Source organism: Oryctolagus cuniculus, chromosome Y, assembly GCF_051225735.1.
Source record: "Oryctolagus cuniculus isolate XC-2025 breed Fujian yellow rabbit chromosome Y, ASM5122573v1, whole genome shotgun sequence".
Lineage (NCBI taxonomy): Eukaryota > Metazoa > Chordata > Mammalia > Lagomorpha > Leporidae > Oryctolagus > Oryctolagus cuniculus.
The window spans coordinates 27,815,853-27,841,709 of record NC_142889.1 but is presented as its reverse complement, the minus strand read 5'-3'; the positions used below and the strand labels follow the sequence as shown (position 1 = coordinate 27,841,709).

Genomic DNA, 25,857 nt, shown 5'->3' with positions numbered 1-25,857 from the left:
GAGAGGTTCTCCCTCATGCCATATCACCAGTGGTACAGGCTGCCACAGTGTGCCCTCACCTTGATATTAGAACCTTTTGTCTCCTTGAGGATTGTGGGATTCACGTGTAGTGTGACACTTGCTGCTGTGTATCTGCACTCTCCGTGCTGCTCCACAGCATTCCTATTCTTTCTGTAGAATTTCCACTGCAAACTTCTCTCCAACTCTCCCCTGAGAATTTACTTTCTATTTTTTTCTAGTACTTCCTCTTGTCAGAAGCAGCACCTCTCTTTCCTAGTCAACCATCTTTGAATCCCCTCCAACTTGTACTTTTATAAACAATTTTTGTCAAGAGAAATTCTGCATAAAGCAATTTTAGATGGCCTTGTCCATTCACAACTTGCATTCTTACATGTGTTGAAGAAACTTTATATGACAGAATGATCAGAGATATTTAAAATATATATTAAGGAATGTATAACACAATAGTGAGAAATACAATTGTGAAGTATATGGAAATAACCAAAATAAATACAGTGAGTAGTTTTAAGAAACGCCTTGGAAAATTTATGAAAGAAAAAAAATTGGGCAAAGACAGAACCCACTATGTCACAATAATATTTATCTCTATAGCAGAGCAAACTACAAAAGATATAGCTCAGTTTTTCTCTCCATAATTTTGATTGAAAAACATACAACTTATTTTCTGAACAAAAAGTACAATTTCTACAAGTTTAAGCTACTAATATAGCCCTTGTAGAAATTATGTAGTTCATTTTTATTTCCTTAAGAATACCTATGCCACTAAATCATCAATCTAGAATGTACATTATAAGCATAAAGCTGGTGATTTATCCAAAATCAAAAGAAAAAAAAAGGAAAGCATCTTATCTCGGTAGGGCTTTAAGGAAGAGAGCTACTGTAGATTATGTCTATGTTGGTATGGAATCCAAACCCAGACAGTGAGTAGTCCCTGCTGATGCTTCTGTCAGTATAAAATCTGATACAGGAAGTTAGACCCACATCAGAACAGAATTTGGTGTCATCTGGTTTACCAAGGATATATACCATATTTTCTAAGACACTTAATCATCCCCATTCCATCCATGTGCACATCTTTATATGGACACCTCCTCTTCTTTTTTAAGATTTATTTATTAATTTGAAAGTCAGAATTACAGAGAGTGAGAGAGGCAGAGAGAATTGTTTTCTATCTACTTGTTCACTCTTGAAATGCCTGCAACAACCAGAGCTGGGCCAGTCATAATCCAGGAGCATGGACTTTCTTCTAGGTCTCCGACATGGGTGCAGGTGGTACTTGGGCCATCTTACACTGGTTTCCCAGGCCATTAGCAGAGAGCTGGATTGGAAATGGGGCAGGCAGTCCTCAAACCGGAACCTATATGTGATGCCAACACCGCAGGTAGAGACTTAGCATACTAAACCAAAATTCCAGCCCATGCACCTCCTCTTCTTGAGTTTGATCCTTTAGGTCCAATTAATTTCATGGTGGAAGAATTCCTAAATCAACAATTCAGATATCAGATCTTAGAGACTGACCATTCCTCCCACTATGGGGCCAACCAGCCCAATGTTGGTAAGCAGAGTAACTCCACCTGATGGTGACATGGACCATAATCTTAATCATTCCTTCCATAAATTGTACCCTCAGTATCTGATGGGTCCCTGGGGCCCATTAAGAGGGTCTCAAGGCATGCAGATCCTTGAGCACCATCTCCCAGATATGGCCCCTCTTGGAGAGCAAGTCCAGGGTATTGGTCTCACACACCTAACTTTGAAGACTGCCCATGCAGATTCAGTTTTCTTCCATGCCACCACACTCCTCCACCCAGAACAACATCCACACTGCCAGGTGATGTGTCTCTTCACAGCCCATGAGGATATCACCCTTACCTATTCCCAGGTCTTCCTATACCATCCACATAGGCTCCAAAGCACTCTGCACACTCCAATGCACATGTTAATCACTTCTAACTTTCAGCTTCTATAGTAATTGGATGATTATTGAAGAATTTCAAGTTATCTGTGTTATAATTCAGATTAATAAACAGGAATGCTTCTCTATACAAATGTATGTGCTCATGCATATATACATAAAGATATCTTCCTTCTCAGTTTGAATGTGTTTTCATTCTTGCCTAATTAGTCTCATTAAGTCTCCTAGGGCTATGTAGATTACAAATGGTGAAAGTTTTCTTTCATTATTTATTATGTTGAGATAGTTTTCTAGTACTAATTTTTTGAGTCTCTTTATCATGAAAAGGTGTTGTGACTTTTTTTCTGTATCAGTTTAAATGGTCATATTTTCCCCTTCATTCTGATAATGTGGCATTATGACAATGATTCATTTTCATAAGTTGAACTAACCTTGCTTTCTAAGAATAAATCTATTGTGTAAAATCTTTTAAACAAGCAGTTGAATTTATTTTGGAATTGTTTTGTACAGATTAATTGTATAAAAATGCATAATAGGTATGAATTTTTGGGATCCCTCTTTTTCTTTTTCTTTTTCTTTTTTTTTTTGACAGGCAGAATGTACAGTGAGAGAGAGAGAGAGAGAGAGAGAGAGACAAAGAGAAAGTTCTTCCTTTTCTGTTGGTTCACTCCCATTGGCTGCTGCAGCTGCCACACTGCGGCTGGTACACCATGCTGATCCAAAGCCAGGAGCCAGGTGCTTCTCCTGGTCTCCCATGCAGGTGCAGGGCCCAAGGAGTTGGGCCATCCTCCACTGCACTCCCAGGCCACAGAGGAGAGCTGAACTGGAAGAGGAGAAACTGGGGCAGAATCTGGCACCCCGACCAGGACTAGAACCTGGGGTGCCAGCGCCGCAGGCAGAGGATTAGCCTATTGAGCCACAGCGCCATCTTGGGCTCCCTCTTTTTCTAGCAGCTTTGCCTGCCATTCTTATTAGGGTATTGTTTTCTTCTTAAAATAAATTAGAAATCTTTCCTTCCTTAATTTTCTGTTTGGAAAGAATTGTTATTAATTATTTTGTATTTTTTTTAAATTCATCCATGAATGCATTCATCCTCAGCTTTATCTCCATTCTGGGGTTTCATTATTAATTCATGTCTATCTCTTATTAGTTTTCTCATTAATTATAATTCTATTTAAAATTTTTATAACTTTTTAAAATCTCAAGATATCTATTTCACTCCATTACATTATATTTTAGATACTATGTTAGTTATCCCAGATCCAGGAACACATATGGTATCTATCATCTCAGTGTTGTCTTATCTCACTCAGTATAATCACTTTCAGTTGTGACCATCTCGTTACAAAAGACAGGATTTCATCTTTTTCTCAGCTGAGTAGTATTGCATAGTGTAAATATAACAAAATTTCTTCAGCCAGTCATCAGTTGATGGGCAACAGCATTGATTCTGTCTTAGCTATTGTCAATTGTGTTGTAATAAACATGGAGGTTCAGGTAACTCATCTACTGTTTTCTTTTGTTTTGTGTAAATTCCCAGGATCGTGATGGTGTGATGGCTACACTGTATGGTAGGTCTATATTCAGATCTCTGAGATCTCTGTCTTCCACGGTGGTTGCACCAGTTTACATTTCCACCAACAGAGTACCAGGGTACTATTTTACCTACATGCTCTTCAGCATTTGTTGATTTCTGTATGTGGGCTGTTCTAACTGGGGTGAGATGAAACCTCATTGTGGTTTTGATTTGCATTTCCCTAATGGTTACTGACCCTGAACATTTTCTCAGTGTCTGTTGGCCACTTGAATTTCCTTTCTTGAAAAATGCCTGTTCAACTACTTTTCCCATTTCTTAACTTGGTTTGCTGTTATTGTTGCTGTTGTTGTTGAGTTTCTTGAACTCTTCATAGATTCTGGATGTTAACCCTGTATCAGTTTTGTAGTTTGCAAATAATTTCTTCCATTCTGTCCATTACCTCTTACTTATGCTGACTGGTTCTTTTACAGTGAAGAAGATTCTCAGCTCTATGTAATCCCATTTCTCTTATTTGGATTTGATTGCCTGTGCTTCTGAAGTCTTTTCCAAGAACTCTTTTCCTATGCCATGCTATTCATGGTATCAGGTCATAGATTTTTGTCTTTGATACATTTTGAGTGGATTTTTATGTGAAGTGTGAGTAGGAGTCTAATCTCATACTTCTGTACATGGAGATCTAGTTTCCCCAGAGCCATTTGTTAAAGAGACTCATTTCTCCAGTGGTAGATTTTAGCTTCTTGAACAAAGATAAATTGGTTGTATGCATGGATTCACTCCTGCAATTTCTATTCTGTTTCATTGGTCTACCAGTCTATTTTTCAGCCAGTACCAGGCTGTTTTGATTATAACTTCCTTGTAGTATGTCTTGAAATCAGGTATTGTGATGCATCTGCCTTTGTTCTTATTACATAAGATTGTTTTAGGTATCCGGGGTCTCTTTTGTTTCCATATGAATTTTAGCATCATTTTGTTCTGGACAGGTGAAGAATGTCTTTAATATTTTCATTAGAAATACATTGAATCTTCAAATTCCTTTTACTAATATGGGCATTTTGATTATATTGATTCTTTCAATCCATGAACATGGATAATTTTTCAATTTATTATGTCTTTTTCTATTTCTTTGGCATTTTGTAATTTTCACCTTAGATATCTTTGACATCCTTGGTTAAATTTACTCCAAGATATTTGATTATTTTGGAACTATTGTGAATGGAACTGAGCTTTCTCAACCATTACCTTGTCTGTGTATACAAAGACTATTTTTCTGTGTTGGTTTTATGAAACTCAGAGTCAGTGCTGAATGCTAATTTTCCCCATGGTAAAAATCCATATATCACAAGAGTTCACATTACCCACCAGCCACAGCCCTACTCTTCACAATTGTACTGGGCAGGTACAAGAGTTCCCATGGGTGGCACTTTCCTTCTGTGGTGCTGGCTCCCATTCCACACCCATTGCAGGGTAAGCAGAGTGGAAGGTTGCTGTCCCAGTGTCTGTATGGGGGCAGACCCCAGCAGTGCTCTCAAACTGCTCTATTTGCCCCTGCTGACAGTTCCTTCTAGCTTCTGTATGTGCACAGAAGAGCTGGAGCAGCTGGTACTGTTTATGTCTGAAATGGCACAACCTTTTCACAGTTAGCCACAGGGCATTGGTGTGGAGGAGGAAGAAATGGAGACAGAGATGCACCGCTTACCCCACTCCCCATTTGAGCAGTATCCTATCTCTCCTGAGGGTTCTGGGCCAGACTCAAGCATGGTGTTGTCTACTAGGCTGCCTTCCAGCCATATCAACAGTGGAACGGGCCAGTGCAGTCTTACCTCAACTTGCTAGCCAGTGTGGGCTGCTGGGTTCTTTGTTGTGTTCATGCTGTGTGCTCCATGCTGCATGCCTGTATCTTCCACTCAGGTCAAGACCATTTCCACTACTTTCACATCACCTCCAACTGCAGTTGTCCCTGCAACTTTTTTTTTTCACAAATTTCATAGAACCTAGAGCAGACCTACCTGCTACTATTCCATCATCTTGCATTCCCCATAACATACTGTTGATAGACCGTGCTTTTAGAAACTTTTAGGCATGGAAATATTTGTGAATGTGCCTTATAATAGTTATAGCTATTTAAGGAGTCACTATTTTGTCATGTTTTATCTTTCTTTGTGTCTTGTAGTATGTTTGTCTAATTCTACTTATTTATAACAATACAGCCTCTTCTCTCTTTTGATTGCCATTTTCATGAAAAAACTTGTCCATCCTTTCAGTTTCTTTTTTTTTTTTTTTTTGACAGGCAGAGTGGACAGTGAGAGAGAGAGACAGAGAGAAAGGTCTTCCTTTGCCGTTGGTTCACCCTCCAATGGCCGCCGCAGCTGGTGCACCACGCTGATCCAATGGCAGGAGCCAGGAGCCAGGTGCTTTTCCTGGTCTCCCATGGGGTGCAGGGCCCAAGCACCTGGGCCATCCTCCACTGCACTCCCTGGCCACAGCAGAGAGCTGGCCTGGAAGAGGGGCAACCGGGACAGAATCCGGCGCTCCAACTGGGACTAGAACCCAGTGTGCCAGCGCAGCAAGGCGGAGGATTAGCCTAGTGAGCCACGGCGCTGGCCCCTTTCAGTTTCAAAATAAGAATCTGTTTATATCTGATTTGAATCTCTTATAGGCACTATATAGTTTAACTTCTGTTTGTTTTTATCCATTCAAGCTATCTCTGATTTTCATTGGGAAATATTATCCATATTCTATGTTCTCATTGGGAAATATTAAATATGGACTAGATTACTTAGTTTTGCCATGATGTTCCATGTTGTCTCTAGGTCTTATATTTTCTTTTTCAGTGACCCCTACTTTTGTTGGCTTCCTTTCTTTTTTTGACAGGCAGAATTAGACAGTGAGAGAAAGAGAGACAGAGAGAAAGGTCTCCTTCCATTGGTTCACCCCACAAATGGCTGCCACAACTGGTGCACTGCTCCAATCCGAAGCCAGGATCCAGGTGCTTCCTCCTGGTCTCCCATGTGGGTGCAGGGCCCAAGGACTTGGGCCATCCACTGCCTTCCCAGGCCACAGCAGAGAGCTGGACTGTAAGAGGGGCAACCGGGACAGAATCAGACACCCCAAATGGGACTAGAACCCGGGGTGCTGGTGCCACAGGCAGAGGATTAGCCAAGTGAGATGTGGCACCGGCCTTTGTTGGCTTCCTTTATGTTCAGTTTTTGACACATTCTGAACACCTTCTCATTCCTTTTTTATACATAAAATGTCTTTGTGGGATTATATTATTATTTTATCTATGGGGATTATAAATGTTGTTCTAAAGTTGTAATGATTCATGTCAAGTTGATTCTGACTTAAGTGTATATGCATAAATAATTTTTCCCTGATCTGTGGTAACTAATAAATTACCTGAAATTTAATATGTTGGAGTGAAATTGACATTTTGAGATTCAATGATTGTTTATTGCCCTTTTCTTTTCTGTTGAGGAACAGTGTTTTCTTATTCATGCTATTTGTTGAACTGCTTTCTTAGTGTAGGGTTAATATAATTAGTATAAAGTAAACTGAAAATAGATCTTTGTAAAAATTAAGAGTGAAAATAGGGGAGAAAGGAGGATGAGATGTGGGAGCATGGGCCATAGGAATGATGAGGTGGGAAGTATCACCATGTTACTAAATCTGTGTATATGAAATATATACCTTAAGTAAAATTTTAAAATATATTTCTCATTGGAGCCGGCGCCGTGGCTCAATAGGCTAATCCTCCACCTTGCGGCGCCGGCACACCGGGTTCTAGTCCCGGTTGGGGCGCCGGATTCTGTCCCGGTTGCCCCTCTTCCAGGCCAGCTCTCTGCTATGGCCAGGGAGTGCAGTGGAGGATGGCCCAGGTGCTTGGGCCCTGCACCCCATGGGAGACCAGGAAAAGCACCTGGATCCTGGCTCCTGCCATCGGATCAGCGCGGTGCGCCGGCTGCAGCGGCGGCCATTGGAGGGTGAACCAACGGCAAAAGGAAGACCTTTCTCTCTCTGTCTCTCTCTCTCACTGTCCACTCTGCCTGTCAAAAAAAAAAAAAATATATTTCTCATTGGGAAATTTTATTCCTGGACTGATGAATTAATTTTGGCAACAAAGTACATAGTTTTGCCATGTTCTGTGTTGTCTTTAGGTCTTATATTTTCTTTTTTAATGTTTCCTACATCATTGGCTTCCTTTGTGTTTAACTGACTTTTTTGTAGTGACTTATCCTGATTACTTTCTCATTTCCTTTTATATATAAAAATGGCTCTGTGGTTATTATGGGGATCACACATATTGTTCTAAAGTTACAATGACTCATGTTAAATTGATACTACATTAAATGTATATGCATACAAAAATTTTAATTTTGTAGAATTCATTTATAATAATTAATATTAAGTCTTTAAAGTTTATATTATTGATGACACAAATTATATCTTTGTATATTACAAACCATCAGAAGTGATTCATTTGGAAAATTATTTTATGATTCATTCATTTATTTGAAAGCCAGAGTTACAGAGAGAGAGGGAGACACAGAGGGATGCCTTCCATCCACTATTGACTCCCCAGATGGCCACAACATCCAAAGGAGGAAGGAACTTCATGTGGTCTCCCACATGAATAGCAGGGACTCCACAGCTCCAGCTCCTCCTCAGTGACCAGCCACTTGGCAGCTCCAGCTCCTCCTCAGTGACCAGCCGCTCCAGCTCCAGCTCCTCATCAGCATCCAGCCAATCCAGTTCCAGCTCCTCCTTGGTGTCCAGCTGCTCCATAGCTCCAGCTGCTGCTCGGCATCCAGCTGCTCCAGCTCCAGGCCCTCCTCAGCCCTCAGACGCTCCAGCTCCAGCTCTTCTTCAGCATCCAGCTGCTCCACAGCTCGAGCTCTTCCTCAGCCCCCGGCCACTCCGCAGCTCCAGCTCCACCTCAGCCCCCGCTGTTCCACAGCTCCAGTTCCTTCTTGGCATCCAGCTGCTCCATTTCCAGCTCCTCCTTGGTGTCCAGCCACTCCACAGCTCCAGCACCTCCTCGGGTCCAGGCACTCCAGATCCAGCTTCTCCTCAGCATCCAGCTATTCCAATTCCAGCTCCTGTTTGGCATCCAGCTGCACCACAGCTCCAGCTCCTCCTTGGCATCCAGATGCTCCATCTCCAACTCCTCCTTAATATCCAGCCACTCCACAGCTCCAGCTCCTCCCTGGTGTTCAGCCTCTCCAGCTCCAGCTCCTCCTCAGTGTCCAGGCATTCCAGCTCCAGCTCCTCCTCAGAATCCAGCTACTCCAGTTCCAACTGCTGTTCAGTGTCCAGCTGCTCCATAGCTCCAGATCCTCCTCAGCATCTAGCTGCTCCAGATTCAGCTCTTCCTCAGCATCTAGCTGCTCCAGGTTCCGCTCCTCCTCATTGTCCCATTGCTCCAAAACTCCAGCTCCTCCTCAGGTCCTGGCAGCGTGGCAGCTCCAGCTCGTCCTTGGTGTCCAGCCACTCCAGCTCCAGCTCCAGCTCGTCCTTGGTGTCCAGCCATTCCAGCTCCAGCTCGTCCTTGGTGTCCAGCTTCTCTGCATCTCCAGCTCCTCCCCGGTGTCCAGCTGCTTCAGCTCTTGCTCCTCCTTTGCCACCAGTCACTCAGCAGCTCCAGCCCCTCTAGGCCCACAGCCACTCCAGTTCCAGCTCCTCCTCTGCATCCAGCCACTCCGCTGCTCCAGCCATTCCTCAGCCACTGGCTGCTCTTCATTTCCAGCTCCACCTCAGCCCCCGCCACTCCACAGCTCTAGTTCCTCCTCAGCATCCAGCCTCTCCAGCTCCAGCTAATCCTCAGCGTCCAGCCACTCAGCAGCCCCAGCACCTCCTTGATGTCCAGCTGCTCCACAGCTCCAGCTCTTCCTCAGTGTCCAACCACTCCAGCTCCAGCTCTTCCTCAGTGTCCAGCCACTCCAATTCCAGCTCCTCCTTGGCTCCCAGCCACTCCAGCTCCATCTCCTCCTCGGCATACAGCCACACGACAGCTCCAGCTCCTCCTCAGTGTCCAGCTGCTCTGCAGCTCCAGCTCCCCTCCACATCCTGGCAGCTTGGCAGCTCCAGCTCCTCCTCTGCATCCAGCTGCTCCAGCTCTAGCTCCTCCTTGGTCCCTGTCACTCGGAAGCTCCAGCTCCTACTTGGCTCCCAGCCACTCCAGCTCCAGCTCCTCCTCAGTGTCCAGTGGCTCCAGCTCTAGCTCATCCTAGGAGTCCAGCCGCTCTGCAGCTCCAGCTCCTCCTCAGTGTCCAGCTGCTCTGCAGCTCCAGCTCCTCTCAGTGTCCAGCTGCTCAAGCTCCAGCTCTTGCTCAGCATCCAGCCACTCTGCAGCTCCAGCTCCGCCCCACATCCTGGCAGCTAGGCAGCACCAGCTCCTCCTTGGTGTCCACCAGCTCCAACTCTAGCTCCCCCTTGGCCCCCAGTCACTCGGAAACTCCAGCACTTCCTCGGCTCCCAGCTGCTCCAGCTCCAGCTCCTCCTCAGTGTCCAGCGGCTCCAGCTCTAGCTCGTCCTAGGAGTCCAGCTGCTCTGCAGCTCCAGCTACTCCTCAGCCCCTGGTCGCTCCATACCCCCAGCTCCTCCTTGGCATCCAACTGACCAGCTCCAGCTTCTCGGCGTCCAGCCACTCCACAGCTCCAGCTCCACCTTGGCTCCCAGTCACACCAGCTCAAGCTCCTCCTCAGCCCCCAGGAGCTCCAGATCCAGCTTCTTCTCAGCATCAAGCTGTTCCAGATTCAGCTACTCCTCAGCTCCGAGCCGCTCCTCCTTGGCATCCAGCTGCTCCAGCTCCAGCCCCTCCTCGGTGTCCAGCCACTCGGCAGCCCCAGCTCCTCCTCAACATCCAGCCACTCTGCAGCTCCAGCACCAGTTCATCCTTGGTGTCCAGCTGCTCTGCAGCTCCAGCACCTCCTCAGCATCCAGGCGCCCGGCAGCTCCAGCTCCTCCTTGGTGTCCAGCCACTCCATCTCCAGCTCCTAATCGGCTTCAAGCCACTATGCAGCTCCAGCTCCTCCTTGGCTCCCATCCACTTGGCAGCTCCAGCTCCTCCTCAGTTCCTGGCTGCTCCTTGGCTCCAGCTCCTTTTCGGTGTCCAGGTGCTCTGCAGCTCCAGCTCCTCCTCAGCATCCAGCCTCTCAAGCTCCAGCTCCTCCTTGCCTCCCAGAAGCTCAGCAGCTCCAGCTCCTCCTCAGTGTCCAGCTGCTCCAACTCCAGCTCCTCCTTGGCTCCCTACAGCTTGGCAGCTCCAGCTCCTCCTTGGCGTCCAGACACTCCAGCTCCAGCTCCTCCTTGGCATCCAGCTGCTCTGCAGATCCAGCTCCTCCTCACATCCTGGACACTCGGCAGCTCCAGCTCCTCATCAGAGTCCAGCTGCCCCAGCTCCAGCTCCTCCTCAGTGCCCTGTTGTTCCACTGCTCGAGCTCTTCCTCAGCCCCTGACCACTGTGTAGCTCCAGCTGCCCTTCAGCCCCCACCACTCCACAGTTCCAGCTCCTCCTTGGCATCCAGCCGCTCCACCTCCAGCTCCTCCTTGGTGTCCAACTGCTCCAGCTCCAGCTCATCCTTTGTGCCAAGCTGCTCTGCAGCTACAGCACCTCTTCAGCATCCAGGCGCCCAGCAGCTCCAGTTCCTCCTCAGCTCCTGGCTGCTTGGCATCTGCAGCTCCTCCTCGGCATCCAACCCCTCCAGCTTCAGCTCCTCCTCGGCATCCAGCCACTCGGCAGCTCCAGGTCCTCCTCGACATCCACCCCTTCTGCAGCTCCAGCATCTTCTTGGCTCCCGGCAGCTTGGCATCTCCAGCACCTCCTAAGCGTCCAGCCGCTCTAGCTCTAACTCATCATCGGTGTCCAGCCACTCCAGCTCCAGCTCCTCCTTGGTGTCCAGCCGCTCTGCAGCACCAGCTCCTCCCCAGACCCTGGCCACTCCTCAGCTCCAGCTCCACCTCAGTGTCCAGCTACTCGGCAGCCCCAGCTCCTCCTCGACGTCCAGCTGCTTCAGCTGAAGCTCCACCTCAGTGTCCAGGCACTCCAGCACCAGCTCCTCCTCAGCACCCAGCTGCTCTGCAGCTCAAGCTTCTCCTCAGCTCAGGCGCACTCCACAGCTCCAGCTCCTCCTCAGCGTCCAGCTGCTCTGCAGCTCCAGTTCCTCTTCAACCCCCGGCTGCTCCAGTTCTAGCTCCTCCTCAACACCCAGCTGCTACAGCTCCAGCTCCTCCTTAGTGTCCAGCCACTCCACTTCCAGCTTCTCCTCAGTGTCAGCTGCTCCACAGATCCAGCTCCTCCTCGGCATCCAGCTGCTGCAGCTCAGCTCATCCTCCGCATCCAGCCACTCAGCAGCCCCAGCTCCTCCTTGAAGTCCAGCCGCTTGGAATCTCCAGCTTCTCCTAGGCATCCAGCCACTCCAGCTGCAGCTCCTCCTTGGCTCCTGGCAGCTTGGCAACTCCAGCTCCTCCTCGCCATTCAGCCACTCCAGCTCCAACTCCTCCTGAACATCCAGCTGCTCCAGTTTCAGCTCTGCTTGGCTTCCAGTTGCTCCACAGCTCCAGCTCCTCCTCGGTGTCCAGTCGCTCCAGCTCCTGCTCCACCTCAGCATCCAGCCACTGCAGCTCCAGCTCCTCCTTGGTGTCCAGCTGCTCCAGCTCCAGCTCCTCCATGGCATCTAGCCATTCCACAGCTCCAGCTCTTTCTCAGCCTCTGGCTGCTCCACAGCTCCAGGTCCTCCTCAGCATCCAGCCACTCTACAGCTCCAGTTCTTCTCAGCCCCCAGCTGCTCCGCACCTCCAGCTCCTCCTAAGCATCCAGCCACTCCAGCTCCAGCTCCTCCTTGGCATCTAGCCATTCCAGAGCTCCAGCTCTTTCTCAGCCTCTGGCTGCTCCATAGCTCCAGCTCCTCCTCAGCATCCAGCCACTCCAGCTCCAGCTCCTCCTTGGCCTCCAGTCGCTCGGCATCTCCAGCTCTTGTTCGGCCCCCAGGTGCTCCAGGCCCAGCTCCTCCTTGGTGTCCAGCTGCTCCAGTTCTAGCTCCTCCTCAATCCCCAGCTGCTACAGCCCCAGCTCCTCCTCAGTGTCCAGCCACTCCAGGCCCAGCTCCTCCTCGGTGTCCAGCTGCTCTGCAGATCCAGCTCTTCCTCAGCATCCAGCCACTCCAGCTCAGCTCCTCCTCAGCATCCAGCCACCCCAGCTCCAGCTCCTCCTTGGCCTCCAGTCGCTCGGCATCTCCAGCTCTTGTTCGGCCCCCAGGTGCTCCAGGCCCAGCTCCTCCTTGGTGTCCAGCTGCTCCAGTTCTAGCTCCTCCTCAATCCCCAGCTGCTACAGCCCCAGCTCCTCCTCAGTGTCCAGCCACTCCAGGCCCAGCTCCTCCTCGGTGTCCAGCTGCTCTGCAGATCCAGCTCTTCCTCAGCATCCAGCCACTCCAGCTCAGCTCCTCCTCAGCATCCAGCCACTCGGCAGCTCCAGCTCCTCCTTGGCCTCCAGTCGCTCGGCATCTCCAGCTCTTGTTCGGCCCCCAGGTGCTCCAGGCCCAGCTCCTCCTTGGTGTCCAGCTGCTCCAGTTCTAGCTCCTCCTCAATCCCCAGCTGCTACAGCCCCAGCTCTTCCTCAGTGTCCAGCCACTCCAGGCCCAGCTCCTCCTCGGTGTCCAGCTGCTCTGCAGATCCAGCTCTTCCTCAGCATCCAGCCACTCCAGCTCAGCTCCTCCTCAGCATCCAGCCACTCCAGCTCCAGCTCCTCCTTGGCCTCCAGTCGCTCGGCATCTCCAGCTCTTGTTCGGCCCCCAGGTGCTCCAGGCCCAGCTCCTCCTTGGTGTCCAGCTGCTCCAGTTCTAGCTCCTCCTCAATCCCCAGCTGCTACAGCCCCAGCTCCTCCTCAGTGTCCAGCCACTCCAGGCCCAGCTCCTCCTCGGTGTCCAGCTGCTCTGCAGATCCAGCTCTTCCTCAGCATCCAGCCACTCCAGCTCAGCTCCTCCTCAGCATCCAGCCACTCGGCAGCTCCAGCTCCTCCTTGGCCTCCAGTCGCTCGGCATCTCCAGCTCTTGTTCGGCCCCCAGGTGCTCCAGGCCCAGCTCCTCCTTGGTGTCCAGCTGCTCCAGTTCTAGCTCCTCCTCAATCCCCAGCTGCTACAGCCCCAGCTCCTCCTCAGTGTCCAGCCACTCCAGGCCCAGCTCCTCCTCGGTGTCCAGCTGCTCTGCAGATCCAGCTCTTCCTCAGCATCCAGCCACTCCAGCTCAGCTCCTCCTCAGCATCCAGCCACTCGGCAGCTCCAGCTCCTCCTTGGCCTCCAGTCACTCGGCATCTCCAGCTCTTGTTCGGCCCCCAGGTGCTCCAGGCCCAGCTCCTCCTTGGTGTCCAGCTGCTCCAGTTCTAGCTCCTCCTCAATCCCCAGCTGCTACAGCCCCAGCTCTTCCTCAGTGTCCAGCCACTCCAGGCCCAGCTCCTCCTCGGTGTCCAGCTGCTCTGCAGATCCAGCTCTTCCTCAGCATCCAGCCACTCCAGCTCAGCTCCTCCTCAGCATCCAGCCACTCCAGCTCCAGCTCCTCCTTGGCCTCCAGTCGCTCGGCATCTCCAGCTCTTGTTCGGCCCCCAGGTGCTCCAGGCCCAGCTCCTCCTTGGTGTCCAGCTGCTCCAGTTCTAGCTCCTCCTCAATCCCCAGCTGCTACAGCCCCAGCTCCTCCTCAGTGTCCAGCCACTCCAGGCCCAGCTCCTCCTCGGTGTCCAGCTGCTCTGCAGATCCAGCTCTTCCTCAGCATCCAGCCACTCCAGCTCAGCTCCTCCTCAGCATCCAGCCACTCGGCAGCTCCAGCTCCTCCTTGGCCTCCAGTCGCTCGGCATCTCCAGCTCTTGTTCGGCCCCCAGGTGCTCCAGGCCCAGCTCCTCCTTGGTGTCCAGCTGCTCCAGTTCTAGCTCCTCCTCAATCCCCAGCTGCTACAGCCCCAGCTCCTCCTCAGTGTCCAGCCACTCCAGGCCCAGCTCCTCCTCGGTGTCCAGCTGCTCTGCAGATCCAGCTCTTCCTCAGCATCCAGCCACTCCAGCTCAGCTCCTCCTCAGCATCCAGCCACTCGGCAGCCCCAGCTCCTCCTTGAAGTCCAGCCGCTCCAGCTCCAGCTCCTCCTTGGCTCCCGGCTGCTTGGCAACTCCAGCTCCTCCTAGGCTCCCAGCCGCTCCAGCTCCAGCTCCTCCTTGGCTTCCAGCCATTCCAACTCCAGTTCCTTTTTGGCTCCCAGCCACTTGGCAAGTCCAGCTCCTCCTCAGTGTCCAGCCACTCCAGCTCTAGTTCCTTCTTGGCACCAGTCGCTCCCCAGTTCCAGCTCCTCCTTGGCGTCCATCCACTCCACAACTCCTGCTCTCTTCAACCCGTGGCCACTCTGCGGCTCCAGCTCCTCCTCAGCTCCCAGCCACTCCAGCTCTAGCTCCTCCTCAGCCTCCAGCTGCTTGGCAATTCCAGCTCCACCTTGGCATCCAGCTGCTCCACACCTCCACTCCTCCTTAGCTACCGGCCACTCCAGCCCCAACTCCTCCTTGGCATCCAGCCGCTTCAGCTCTAGCTCCTCCATGACCTCCAGTTGCTCCAGCTCCAGTTCCACCTCAGCATCCAGCTGCTGCAGCTCCAGCTCCTCCTAAGTGTCCAGCTGCTCTGTGGCTATAACTCCTCCTCAGCCCCTGGTGCTCTGCAGCTCCAGCTAATCCTCAGCACCCACTGCTCTGCTGCTCCATCTCTTCCTCGGCTCCCAGCTGCTCCACAGCTCCAGCTTCTCCTTGGCATCCAGCTGCTCCAGCTGCAGCTCCTCCTCGGTGTCCAGCCACTCTGCAGCTCCATCTCCTCCTTGGCTCCCAGCTGCTCAGCAGCTCCAGCTCCTCCTCAGTGTCCAGTCACTCCAACTCTAGCTCCTCCTTGGCCACCAGTCGATCCTCAGCTCCATCTCTTTCTTGGCATCCAGATACTCCACAGCTCCAGCTCCTCCTCGGCTCCCGGCTGCTCCAGCTCTGGCTCCTCCTTGGCCTCCAGCTGCTCGGCAGCTCCATCTCTTCCTTGGCATCCAGATACTCCGCAGCTCCAGCTCCTACTCGGCGTCCAGCTGCTCCAGCTCCAACTCCTCCTTGGCTCCCAGCCACTCAGCAGCTCCAGCTCTTCAGTGCCCAGCCACTCCAGATCTAGCTCCTCCTTGGACACCAGTCACTCGGCAGCCACAGCTCCTCTTTGGCATCCAGCTGCTCCAGCTCTAGCTCCTTCTCAGCCCTCAGCCCCTCCAGCTCCAGCCCCTCATTATCCAGCCATTCCAGTTCCAGCTGCTCCTCAGCATCCTGCTGCTCTGCATCTCCAGCTCTCCCTCATCTCCTGGCCACTTGGCAGCTCCAGCTCCTCTTTGGCATCCAGCTGCTTCAGCTCTAGCTCCTCCATGACCTCTAGCCACTCCAGGTCCAGCTCCACCTCCACATTCAGCTGCTCCAGCCCCAGGTCCTCCTCAGTGTCCAGCTGCTCTGCATCTCCATCTCTTACTCAGCCCCCAACAACTCCACAGCTCCAGCTCCTCCTCGGCATCCAGCCATTCTGCAGCTCCAGCTCCTCCTCAGATCCTGGATGCTCAGCAGCTCTAGCTCCTCCTCATGGTCCAGCTGGTCCAGCTCTAGCACCTCCTTGGCACCAGTCACTCGGCAGCTGCAGCTCATCCTCAGCCCCCAGCCTCTCCAGCTTCAGCACCTCCTCGGTGTCCAGCTGTTCCAGCTCTATCTCCTCTTTGGACCCAGTTGCTCTGCAGTTCTAGCTCCCACTTGGCCCTAGCCACTCCACTTCTAGCACCTCCTCAGTGTCCAGCCGTTCCGCAGATCCAGCTCCTCCTCAGTGTCCAGCTATTCCAGCTCCAGCTCCTCTTCAGCAACTAGCTGCTCCAGCTCCAGCTCCTCCTTGGCTGTTGGCTGCTCAGCAGCTCCAGCTCCTCCTCAGAGTCCAGCCACTCATCTCCAGCTCCTCATTGGCCCCCAGCCACTCCAGCTCCAGTTCCTCCTTGGCCCTCAGCTGCTCCAGCTCCAGCTACTCCTCAGCATCCAGCTGCTCAAGCTCCATCTCTTTCTTGGCATTCTGCCACTCCACAGGTCAGGCTCCTCCTCAGCCCCCAGCTGCTCCACAGCTCCAGCTCCTCCTCGGCCCCCAGCCGCTCCATCTCCATTTCCTCCTCAGTATCCAGCCACTCTGAAGCTCCAGCTCCTCCTTGGCTCCCATCCGCTCAGCAGCTCCACCTCTTCTTCGGTGCCCAGCCACTCCAGCTGCAGCTCCTCCTCGGCCCCAAGCTGTTCCACAGTTCCAGCTCCTCTTTGGCTCCTAGCCACTCAGTATCTTCAGCTCCTCCTCGGTGTTCATCCCCTCCAGAGCTCCAGCTCCTCCTTGGTGTCCAGCAGCTCCTCAGCTCCAGCTCTTCCTCAGCATCCAGCTGCTCCACAGCTCCAACTCCTTGGAGTCCAGCCACTCCAGCTCTAGCTCCTCCTCAGCCCCCAGCTGCTCCACAGCTCCAACTCCTCCTCAGTGTCCAGGCAATTAGCATCTCCATCTTCTCCTCAGCATCCAGCCGCTCCAGCTCCAGCTCCTTGGCCCCCAGCCAATCGGCAGCTCCAGCTCCTCCTCGGTGTCCAGCTGCTCCAGCTCTAGCTCCTCAGCATCCAGCCACTCAAGCTGCAGCTCCTCCTAAGCGTCCAGCCACTTCAGCTCCAGCTCTTCCTCAACCCCCAGCCGCTCTGCAGCTCCAGTTCTTCCTCAGCCCCCGGCTGCTCCACAGCTTCAGCTTCTCCTCGGTCTCCAGCTGCTCCAGCTCCAGCTCCTCCTCAGTGTCCAGCTGCTCAGCTCCTCTTTGGTGTCCAGTTGCTCCACAGCTCCAGCTCCAGTAGCTCCTCTGGCTCCCCGAATGCCTCCTGTCACAGGCAGGACAACAAACGGTACCTGTGCTCCAAATCCAAACCACCTAAAATGGAGAGGAAAAGATGGAGCACATCTCCTAAACCCACCAAAGTGCACATTTGGAGGCTCACCAGGAACGTGACCAAGGACCACATCATGGAGATATTTTCCACTATGGGAAGAGTAAAATGATTGACATGCCTGTCGACAGGATGCACCCATCTGTCTAAAGGCTATGCCTGTGTGGGGTTTGAGGAGGCCAAGAAGGCACTGAAGCACATGGATGAAGCACAAATTGATGGCCAGGAAATCACTGCTACTGCTGTGCTGGCCTCCTGGCCCAGGCCACCCCCTTGGGGATTCAATCCTCCCAGGAGAATGCTTCTGCCACCTCCTATGTGGCGCAGGTCACCCCCCATGGATGAGAAGGTCTCCTCCCTGAGGTCAGGTCTCCCGTGCACCGGCAATCTCGCTCTCCTGGCTGCCACCACCACAGGAGCCCCTCCAGCTCCAACTCTTCCCACCGAAACTTGTTCCTCTGTAACTTATATCCCAGCCACCTAAGTTCTGTTGCTTTTCTGGCTGGAAAAGAATCAGTAGGAAAGGGAATTCCTCACGTAGGCAGGCTTCAGTGTCCACAGTGGAGTCATTTCCTCTGCAGGTCAAGTTCTGGCTGCAGAGTCTTGAGGGTGTGGGGTTGTGCCTGGGAAGATGCCCTCCAGTTTCAGAGCCATAAAGCTCACCCATTCCTGGTTCCCAAGAGTCCCTTCAGCAGGGACAAGTGAGGCTTCTGGTACAACGAAGCTCCGCCTGGCAGTGCAGTGACCCTTCCACAGGTGGCCTGGGCCAGGCTGTAGCCTTCTCACACCCTTGCTGGGCACTGCTGTCCTACAACCAGCTGCTGTTGGCCCAGAGGGGTGGCCACAAATGGCTCTGTCTCTACACATACTCCTCACACCCCTCTCCAGTTCCCATCACTCATTGATGTTGTTGAGTGAGCTGCGAGCCCACTCTGCAGTGTCATCATGGAAACTCCCCATTGGCACCTACCACTCACGGTGGGCTTGCTGGTTACCTTGGTATTGCTCTTGTTGGCTTTTATTGTACAGTCAGTACTATCAAATTCTTGTTTTGAGTTTTGTAACTTTACAACATTTTAGATAACTGTTGTGTGTGTTCTTTGTTGTGTATAGCGAAAGAATTGTGTTGAATAAACCTATGGTTAGAATGCAAAAAAAAAGGATGTTTATGTTAATACTATATTTTCTAATTTAATTGTGACACCAACATTTAGAAATTCCAATTACATAAAAATGGTTTGTTACAAATTCATTACTCTTCTACCACATTGGAGCACACAATAAAAGAAAGATTGTTTCCTTAAATTTTTCTTCTGAATTTTCTTCATATGCCTTGACCTAATTGATTTGGATTTGAGCAAGCTGACTTATGCTTATATCCTTGTTTCATTCCCAAGCTATTGACTGGAACACAACTGGTACTTAAATTTGTAAAAATGTCACCAACTCAATAACTGGAATTGATCTGTGTCTTAGTTAAGGCATACTTCCATATCTAATTTTTATCTCTGCTAATTTTGACCACTCAGATATAATTTAACAGATTTTTCTTCAATTTTTTGCTAAAATATATGTACCTGAAATTTTGTGGGAAAAATGTGTATAAAGCAATTTCTATTCTTATTAGTGATTCACAGTGTCTTGATTTATGATGGAACTGAAAAATTTGGCAGCACTTAGAACTGAAATGATATTTTGAGGTTAGAACTTGGATCCAATGGATTTCACATTTTGAGCGTTAAATACCTTTGTGTCCTTGGAAGAAAACTCTGAGACATTTGTATCCTGTTTTTAAAATTCATCAAAACGTGAAAGAAATTTCAAAACTAACCTCACAGAAAGTGCTTATGTAAACTACTCTCAAATTTAAAGTTGGTGCTCAAAATATTTCCAAATCTTGAAACTTTTTCAACAGTTCATGAAAATGACACTATAGTAGCATTTTCAACTTTAAATAGTATTTTCCATTTCCAATCATATGTGACTTCATAGAACTTTAATCTGTAGCTGAAATTAAAAACATACAAATGAAACAGAGATCTATAAAGTTTATTTAGGTGTAAAATATAAATTATCCCAGAGTTCATATATACATACATATTTATGAAGGCCATCATTTAATTCAATCATCCACAAAGAACAGATATTCAAATAAATTAAGTCGCACTGTTAATAACATGTAATATTTAGTTAGGCTTACAACGGTTACATCTGTTTTGAATAGGTACAGAAGTTTTTCGTCTTGTCAGTATGCCATGAACAATACAGTTTGAAAAGTATTTACAAAGAATGTACTTGGTATTCCATACCATAATATATTTAGAGATTAAAGTATGTAAAAGAGTGTGCATAGATTATTTGCAAAAACTCTGATATTTTATGTTGGGTACTTGAGCATGCATGTAATTTGGCGTGTATACCAAGTGGAAATGTATTTCATAACTAGTATGGTAACAATCATTCTAACCAGAAACTCAGCTACTCAAAAGAGAGGCTAGTCAATGGGTACTGACTGAATATCAGTTTTTCTCTAAGATAGACAGAAGATACCAACAAATATATATGTGTACACAATGTAAAATAATTCCATATTAATCATCTTGAATCATACAGAAGGCAATTTATTGTCTCCTAAGCTTGGTTTAACTGGGGCCTTCCTGTAACCTATTGTATCCTGTCAGGGAGTCTACTATGCCGTGCTTGCCTATTTTCTTAACTGTGTAGCTTACTAAACTGAAGCTTTGGGTCAGAGATTCTCCTCATTCAGCAATGGATTTTCTTTGATAGCACACTATCCTTTACATATTGCTTTATAAAATCAAACATAATTCAAAGGAAGTATAAAATAGCATCTGACTTCAAGAGCCACAGATGACTACTGAAACCACAGTAAGTTAAAGGTATCTCCCAAGTGAATTGTATAGATTTTGAAGGTATTGCCCTCCAGACCTTATTAAGTAAACCATAGTATCTCAAAGGGTTATGAAAGATGAAACTTACTGACTCTTTATGCCTGGAAGAACAGGAGCCCTATGAAAGCCTGGAGCCCCTAGGGTCAAATAGATAAGGCATCTGAGTGACCAACATCAGCAGAGATGGAAATTAGAGGTGGAAATATGACTTAACTAAGTCACACATTAATGACAGCTTTTGATTTGATGACATTATCGAAAGCTTAGCTGATACCACTATGTTACAGTTTGTAGCCAGGGGAACAAAGCAAGAACATAAGCAAAAGTCAAGTTCTTCAGTAGTCAATTCAATGAGGTCAAGGTATAAGAAGAAAATCCAAGAGAGGGTTTTATGGGAAAGCATGCTGTCCACCCTTTATCTTGTGCTTCAATTGTAATAGAAGAGTAATTATACTTTATATTTATTCATTTCTAAATACTGGTATCAGAATGTAAGTGGGAAGCATGATTTTACCATGGTATTTTAAAAAAGAAATGTCCAGGAGAAATATTGTAAATTTATAATAGTTTAAAATACTAAATGGTGAAATTAAATATGCACCCAAATAAAAAGTTCAAGAAATGTAAGAATGGCTTGGTTTCTTGACCCACAAATCAGCTAATTCTATGCAACTTTCAGCTAACCACAATAAAAAAGTACAAAATAAATACAGCAAAATTTTATTCAATGGTATGATTTGGCACTTACACTTATGTCTAGGTAGTGAGCATTCAATGAATGATGATAAAACAATTGACCGCAAGACTAGTTAAGTATTTCCAAGTCTCTCAAAATCCCATTAAAACCTTTCTAAAATGTTTCTTAATAAATTCTATAGTCTGAGTACAATCATATCAAATATGTCAAAATCCTGCTATACACATCTCAGACTTTATTCTCTATTTGGTAAATGATTGAGCAGAAAATTTCATAAATGAAACTTATAAAATTAATAGAAATACATAGTTTCCTTGCAAATATTCACAGCGGAATCACTTCTCCAGTGTATTGGGAATGAAATTATAGACTGAACACTGAGTATGTCATTTCAAATAATTAGTTAACATCAATTTTATCACATGTGAGGTAAATCCCTATGTCATTATGTGTCACCAACACAATGAGAAAATTAGCCATGTATGCTCTTCAAGAAATTTTTTTTGACAGGCAGAGTGTACAGTGAGAGAGACAGAGAGAAAGGTCTTCCTTTGCCATTGGTTCACCCTTCAATGGCCACCATGGCCGGTGCTCTGTGGCTGGTGCATCACGCTGATCTGAAGCCAGGATCCAGGTGCCTCTCCTGGTCTCCCATGGGGTGCAGGACCCAAGCACCTGGGCCATCCTCCACTGCAGTCCCGGGCCATAGCAGAAAGCTGGCCAGGAAGAGGGGCAACCAGGACAGAATCCGGCACCCCAACCAGGACTAGAACCCGGTGTGCCAGCACTGCAGGTGGAGGATTAGCCTACTGAGCTGTGGTGCCAGCCTCTTCAAGAAATTTTGATAATGCTGAATAGCATCACATCACCACAGAGCAACTATGTGCTGTCACCTTGAGCTTGCAGAGTGCACCTGTGAGGTGCTGGTAGGATGACTTTCTTCCTTCCCCATTGTGGACATATACTATGAGTATGTCAGAGTCCAGCTGTACACTGGAGGTTCAAGTTTGGATTGAATGAAAAAGGCATCTTTGCAAATGACTTAAAGACACTTTCGTATTTACTTCCCAGGATGATGGAGGAGCAAAGAAAAGAGAACAACTAATTGTTGGACCCAATAAATCATCTTATAGTATAAACAAATAATTGATTAAAAAAATCCTGGCAGTTACCATCATCAATTTTCAGAATCTAAACAGTAAAACAGTGTGGTTGGTTTTATTTAATGCTAAGAACCTTAGGAAATACAGGAAGTGGAACACTAGGTCGGTTTGGATACTGCAGGGCATCAGTGCCTATCAGAGTTGTAATGGTAAAGGAAAATTTTTGCTTATCACTCATATTCTCATTTTCTCCCCTGCCTCAGTATCATCCAGTAGAGAAAGTTCTAGCAAAGCCATATATGTGATAACAAAGCAGTGGATGTAGCGAGTGTTCAAGTGACATAAATCCTAAATTCTTATGGAATCTGTTACTAGGAACTTGTTCATTTTTGAACCAAGGAGTGAGGAAAGCAGTTTTAGTATAATTGGCCTTAGTGTATCATGTTATTAGATTTTAGGGCCTGGACTATTAATCAGGAAGTTCAGCAAATGGTAGAATTTGGGGTGCAGCCAAAAAGGACACTATCTATAAGTCATTGTCACAGGTCATTAAAATAAGACAATTACCTCTATTTCAACTACTGTTCAAACATGCAAGAAAATGAAGAAAAAATTAAAAGGTTTAAAATCAAGATGGCAATGTTAATTATAAGCAATGGGTGTGGTTACTTATTATTTCTGATTTTTCTTCTCAGTTTGAAAGTTTGATTCTCAGTTGGGAGGAAATCTCTGTTAGGCTATAATAGAATTCTCTGGTGCTATGAGGGTTACCCATCTGTTGCCACTAGAAAGAAGGTAATAGCAACTAGCTTTCACCTGGAAAATGTCCTCTGACATTTAAGATTTTCATAGAAAGGAACATGAGTTGATGCCTATATTGAGAACCTAATACACATGCATACAATGAAATGCATGTTCTTTATTTTTGGAAAATTTTCTGTATGCCTATGTGTATAATACCCATATACATGAGATCCTCAAAACCCCACTTCACCAATATCTCTGTTTCTCCAGGTTCATCCTCAAAGGGGAGAAAAATATGTAGAGAAGTGAAAAGAGATGAAAACTTTAATGAATGAGACTTGATGAAAATAAGATACAGATGAATGACTTCTCTCAACTGTTCATATGTAAAATCACAAACATTTTTAAAACTAGATTCTGTGTCTGGTGGTGTGGTATAGTGGGTAAAGGCACTATCCATAGTGCTGACATCAAGTCCTGGCTGATCAAATTCTGAGCAGGGACTTGATAATGTGCCTGGGAAAACAGCAGATGTCCTAAGTCCATGGGACCCTACACCATGAGGGAGACTTGAATGAGGCTCCTGGCTTTGACCTAGCCCAGCCCTGAATGTTGCAGCTGTCTGGGGGTGTCCCAGCAGTTGGAAGCTTGCTCTCTCTCTCTCTCTCACCCCTTCTGCCTTTGACTTTCTCTGTGATTTTGTCTTTAAAATCAGTAAATAAACCTTTAATAAATAGTCTCTGTAAATGCAATTCCTTTTACATGTAGAGCTTCTGATAATTTATCCAGAAGAGAAAAATGCATATTAATCATCTTAGTATTATCTAGGGTACCATATTATGAATATTAAAATTTACACACAGAAACCCACCCATGTATATAGAGAAATACTATGAAATCTTGTATGATTACATGACACTGAATTAAGTAACTGCTTCTTAAAATGCTATGTACCATTGTTTCATTGTGATTGAAAAAATGAAACGTGACTCACAAAGGAACAATAGTGCATTTACATGGCTTAGTGTAACATACACATTCATGGTCTATCTATAATTTTATCATAAGCTTTGGTACAACTACACAAAGACAGAAGGAAGGCAAATATATTGTTAACCTTATTCTGATTCATATACTTAACATTAAAATCTACAGTTGAGCTTTTGATTAGAAATATCATTAAAATTACGTTTTCTGTGATGTTAAACAATATCAGCTATATTGGCATCATACTACCAGTTTTTTTTCTTTCAATATTACATTTAATTAAGTTGTCAGAGGGGCCAGCCCTGTGGCGTAGCAAGTAAAGCCACCTCCTGGAGTGCTGGCATCTTATATGGGTGCCTGTTCAAGTCCCAGCTGCTCTATTTCTGATCCAGCTCTCTACTATGGCCTGGGAAAGCAATAGAGGATGGCCCAAGTCCTTGGGCCCCTGCGCCCACATGAGAGACCTGGAGGAAGCTCCTGGCTTTGGATCAGAGCCAATCTGTTGTGGCCAATTGTGGAATGAATCAGTGGATGGAAGACCTTTCTCTCTCTTACTCTCTCTTTCTGCCTCCCCTCTCTCTGTGTAACTCGGATTTTTGAATAAATAAATAAATCTTTTAAAAAATATGTCACAATGATGTAGATCCAATAGAACAATGTATTGTTTTTCTTTCTTTCTTTCTTTTTTTTTTTTTGACAGGCAGAGTGGACAGTGAGAGAGAAAGACAGAGAGAAAGGTCTTCCTTTGCCTTGGTTCACCCTCCAATGGCCGCCGTGGCCAGCGCGCTGCGGCCGGCGCACCGCGCTGATCTGATGGCAGGAGCCAGGAGCCAGGTGCTTTTTCCTGGTCTCCCATGGGGTGCAGGGCCCAAGCACCTGGGCCATCCTCCACTGCACTCCCTGGCCACAGCAGAGAGCTGGCCTGGAAGAGGGGCAACCGGGACAGAATCCGGCACCCCTACTGGGACTAGAACCCGGTGTGCCAGCGCCGCTAGGCGGAGGATTAGCCTAGTGAGCTGCGGCGCCGGCAACAATGTATTGTTTTTTTTTTTCAGATCATTTCAGCAATTCTATCAGCAAAACTAATACCAACTCCAAAAATTCTAGAATATGAGAAGAAATCTAAGTGGGATTGCATATCGGAGCCATTACTTGTTAATATATTATCAAAATAACATTTTTAAATGAAAAAAAATCTTTTGCCATTAGGCTTTGTGATGCTTCAGGTTAATCCCTGTTAAGGATTCTTTGGGAAATAGATGTTGACAGTGTAAGTAAAGAGAACTGAGTTCCCACTGTTGTAAGTGTGCCTGGCAGAACCACAATATCTGTCACCTAGTAAGAGGGCAGGATAAAGGGCCAACATCGTGGTGTAGCAGGTTAAGCCACCACCCATGATGCAAACATCATAATGAGTGCCAGTTTGACTTCTAGTTGGTCTACTTTGGATGCAGCTCCCTGTGAATGTGTTGAGGAAAGCAGAAGAAGACTGGCCAGTATTTGGGCCTTAGACATACAAATAGGAGACCTAGATGGATACTGAGGGCTGGCTAGTCCTTGAACCAACCCAAGATATTACAGCCATATGGGATGCAAACCAGTAGAATTCTTTCCCTTCCTTCCTTCCTTCCTTCCTTCCTTCCTTCCTTCCTTCCTTCCTTCCTCCCTCCCTCCCTCCCTCCCTCCCTCTTTCTCTTTCTTTCTCTTTCTCTCTCTCTCTCTCTCTCTTTCTCTCTCTCTCTCTCTTTCTCTTTCTTTCCTTCTCTCTCTCTCTCTCTCTCTCCCTCTCACTCTCTCACTTTCTCTCTCCCTCCCTCCCTCCCTCCCTATTTCCTTCCCTCTCCCTGTCATTTCCACGATCTCAGTAACCCTGAGGTTATAAGGGTGGAGAAAATGAAGTGCGGATTAAGGCATAAACTTTTTTTCTTGACATTTTGAGTCCTTATTAAAAACCAAAACTTCAAAGC

General features: G+C 47.7%; 1 pseudogene; it reads left to right on the top strand.

Annotated features, from left to right (window-relative positions):
- LOC149119434 (uncharacterized) overlaps window positions 1-18,152 on the top strand; it is a 214,413-nt pseudogene extending 196,261 nt beyond the window's left edge.
- Window positions 18,153-25,857: the final 7,705 nt, after the last annotated feature.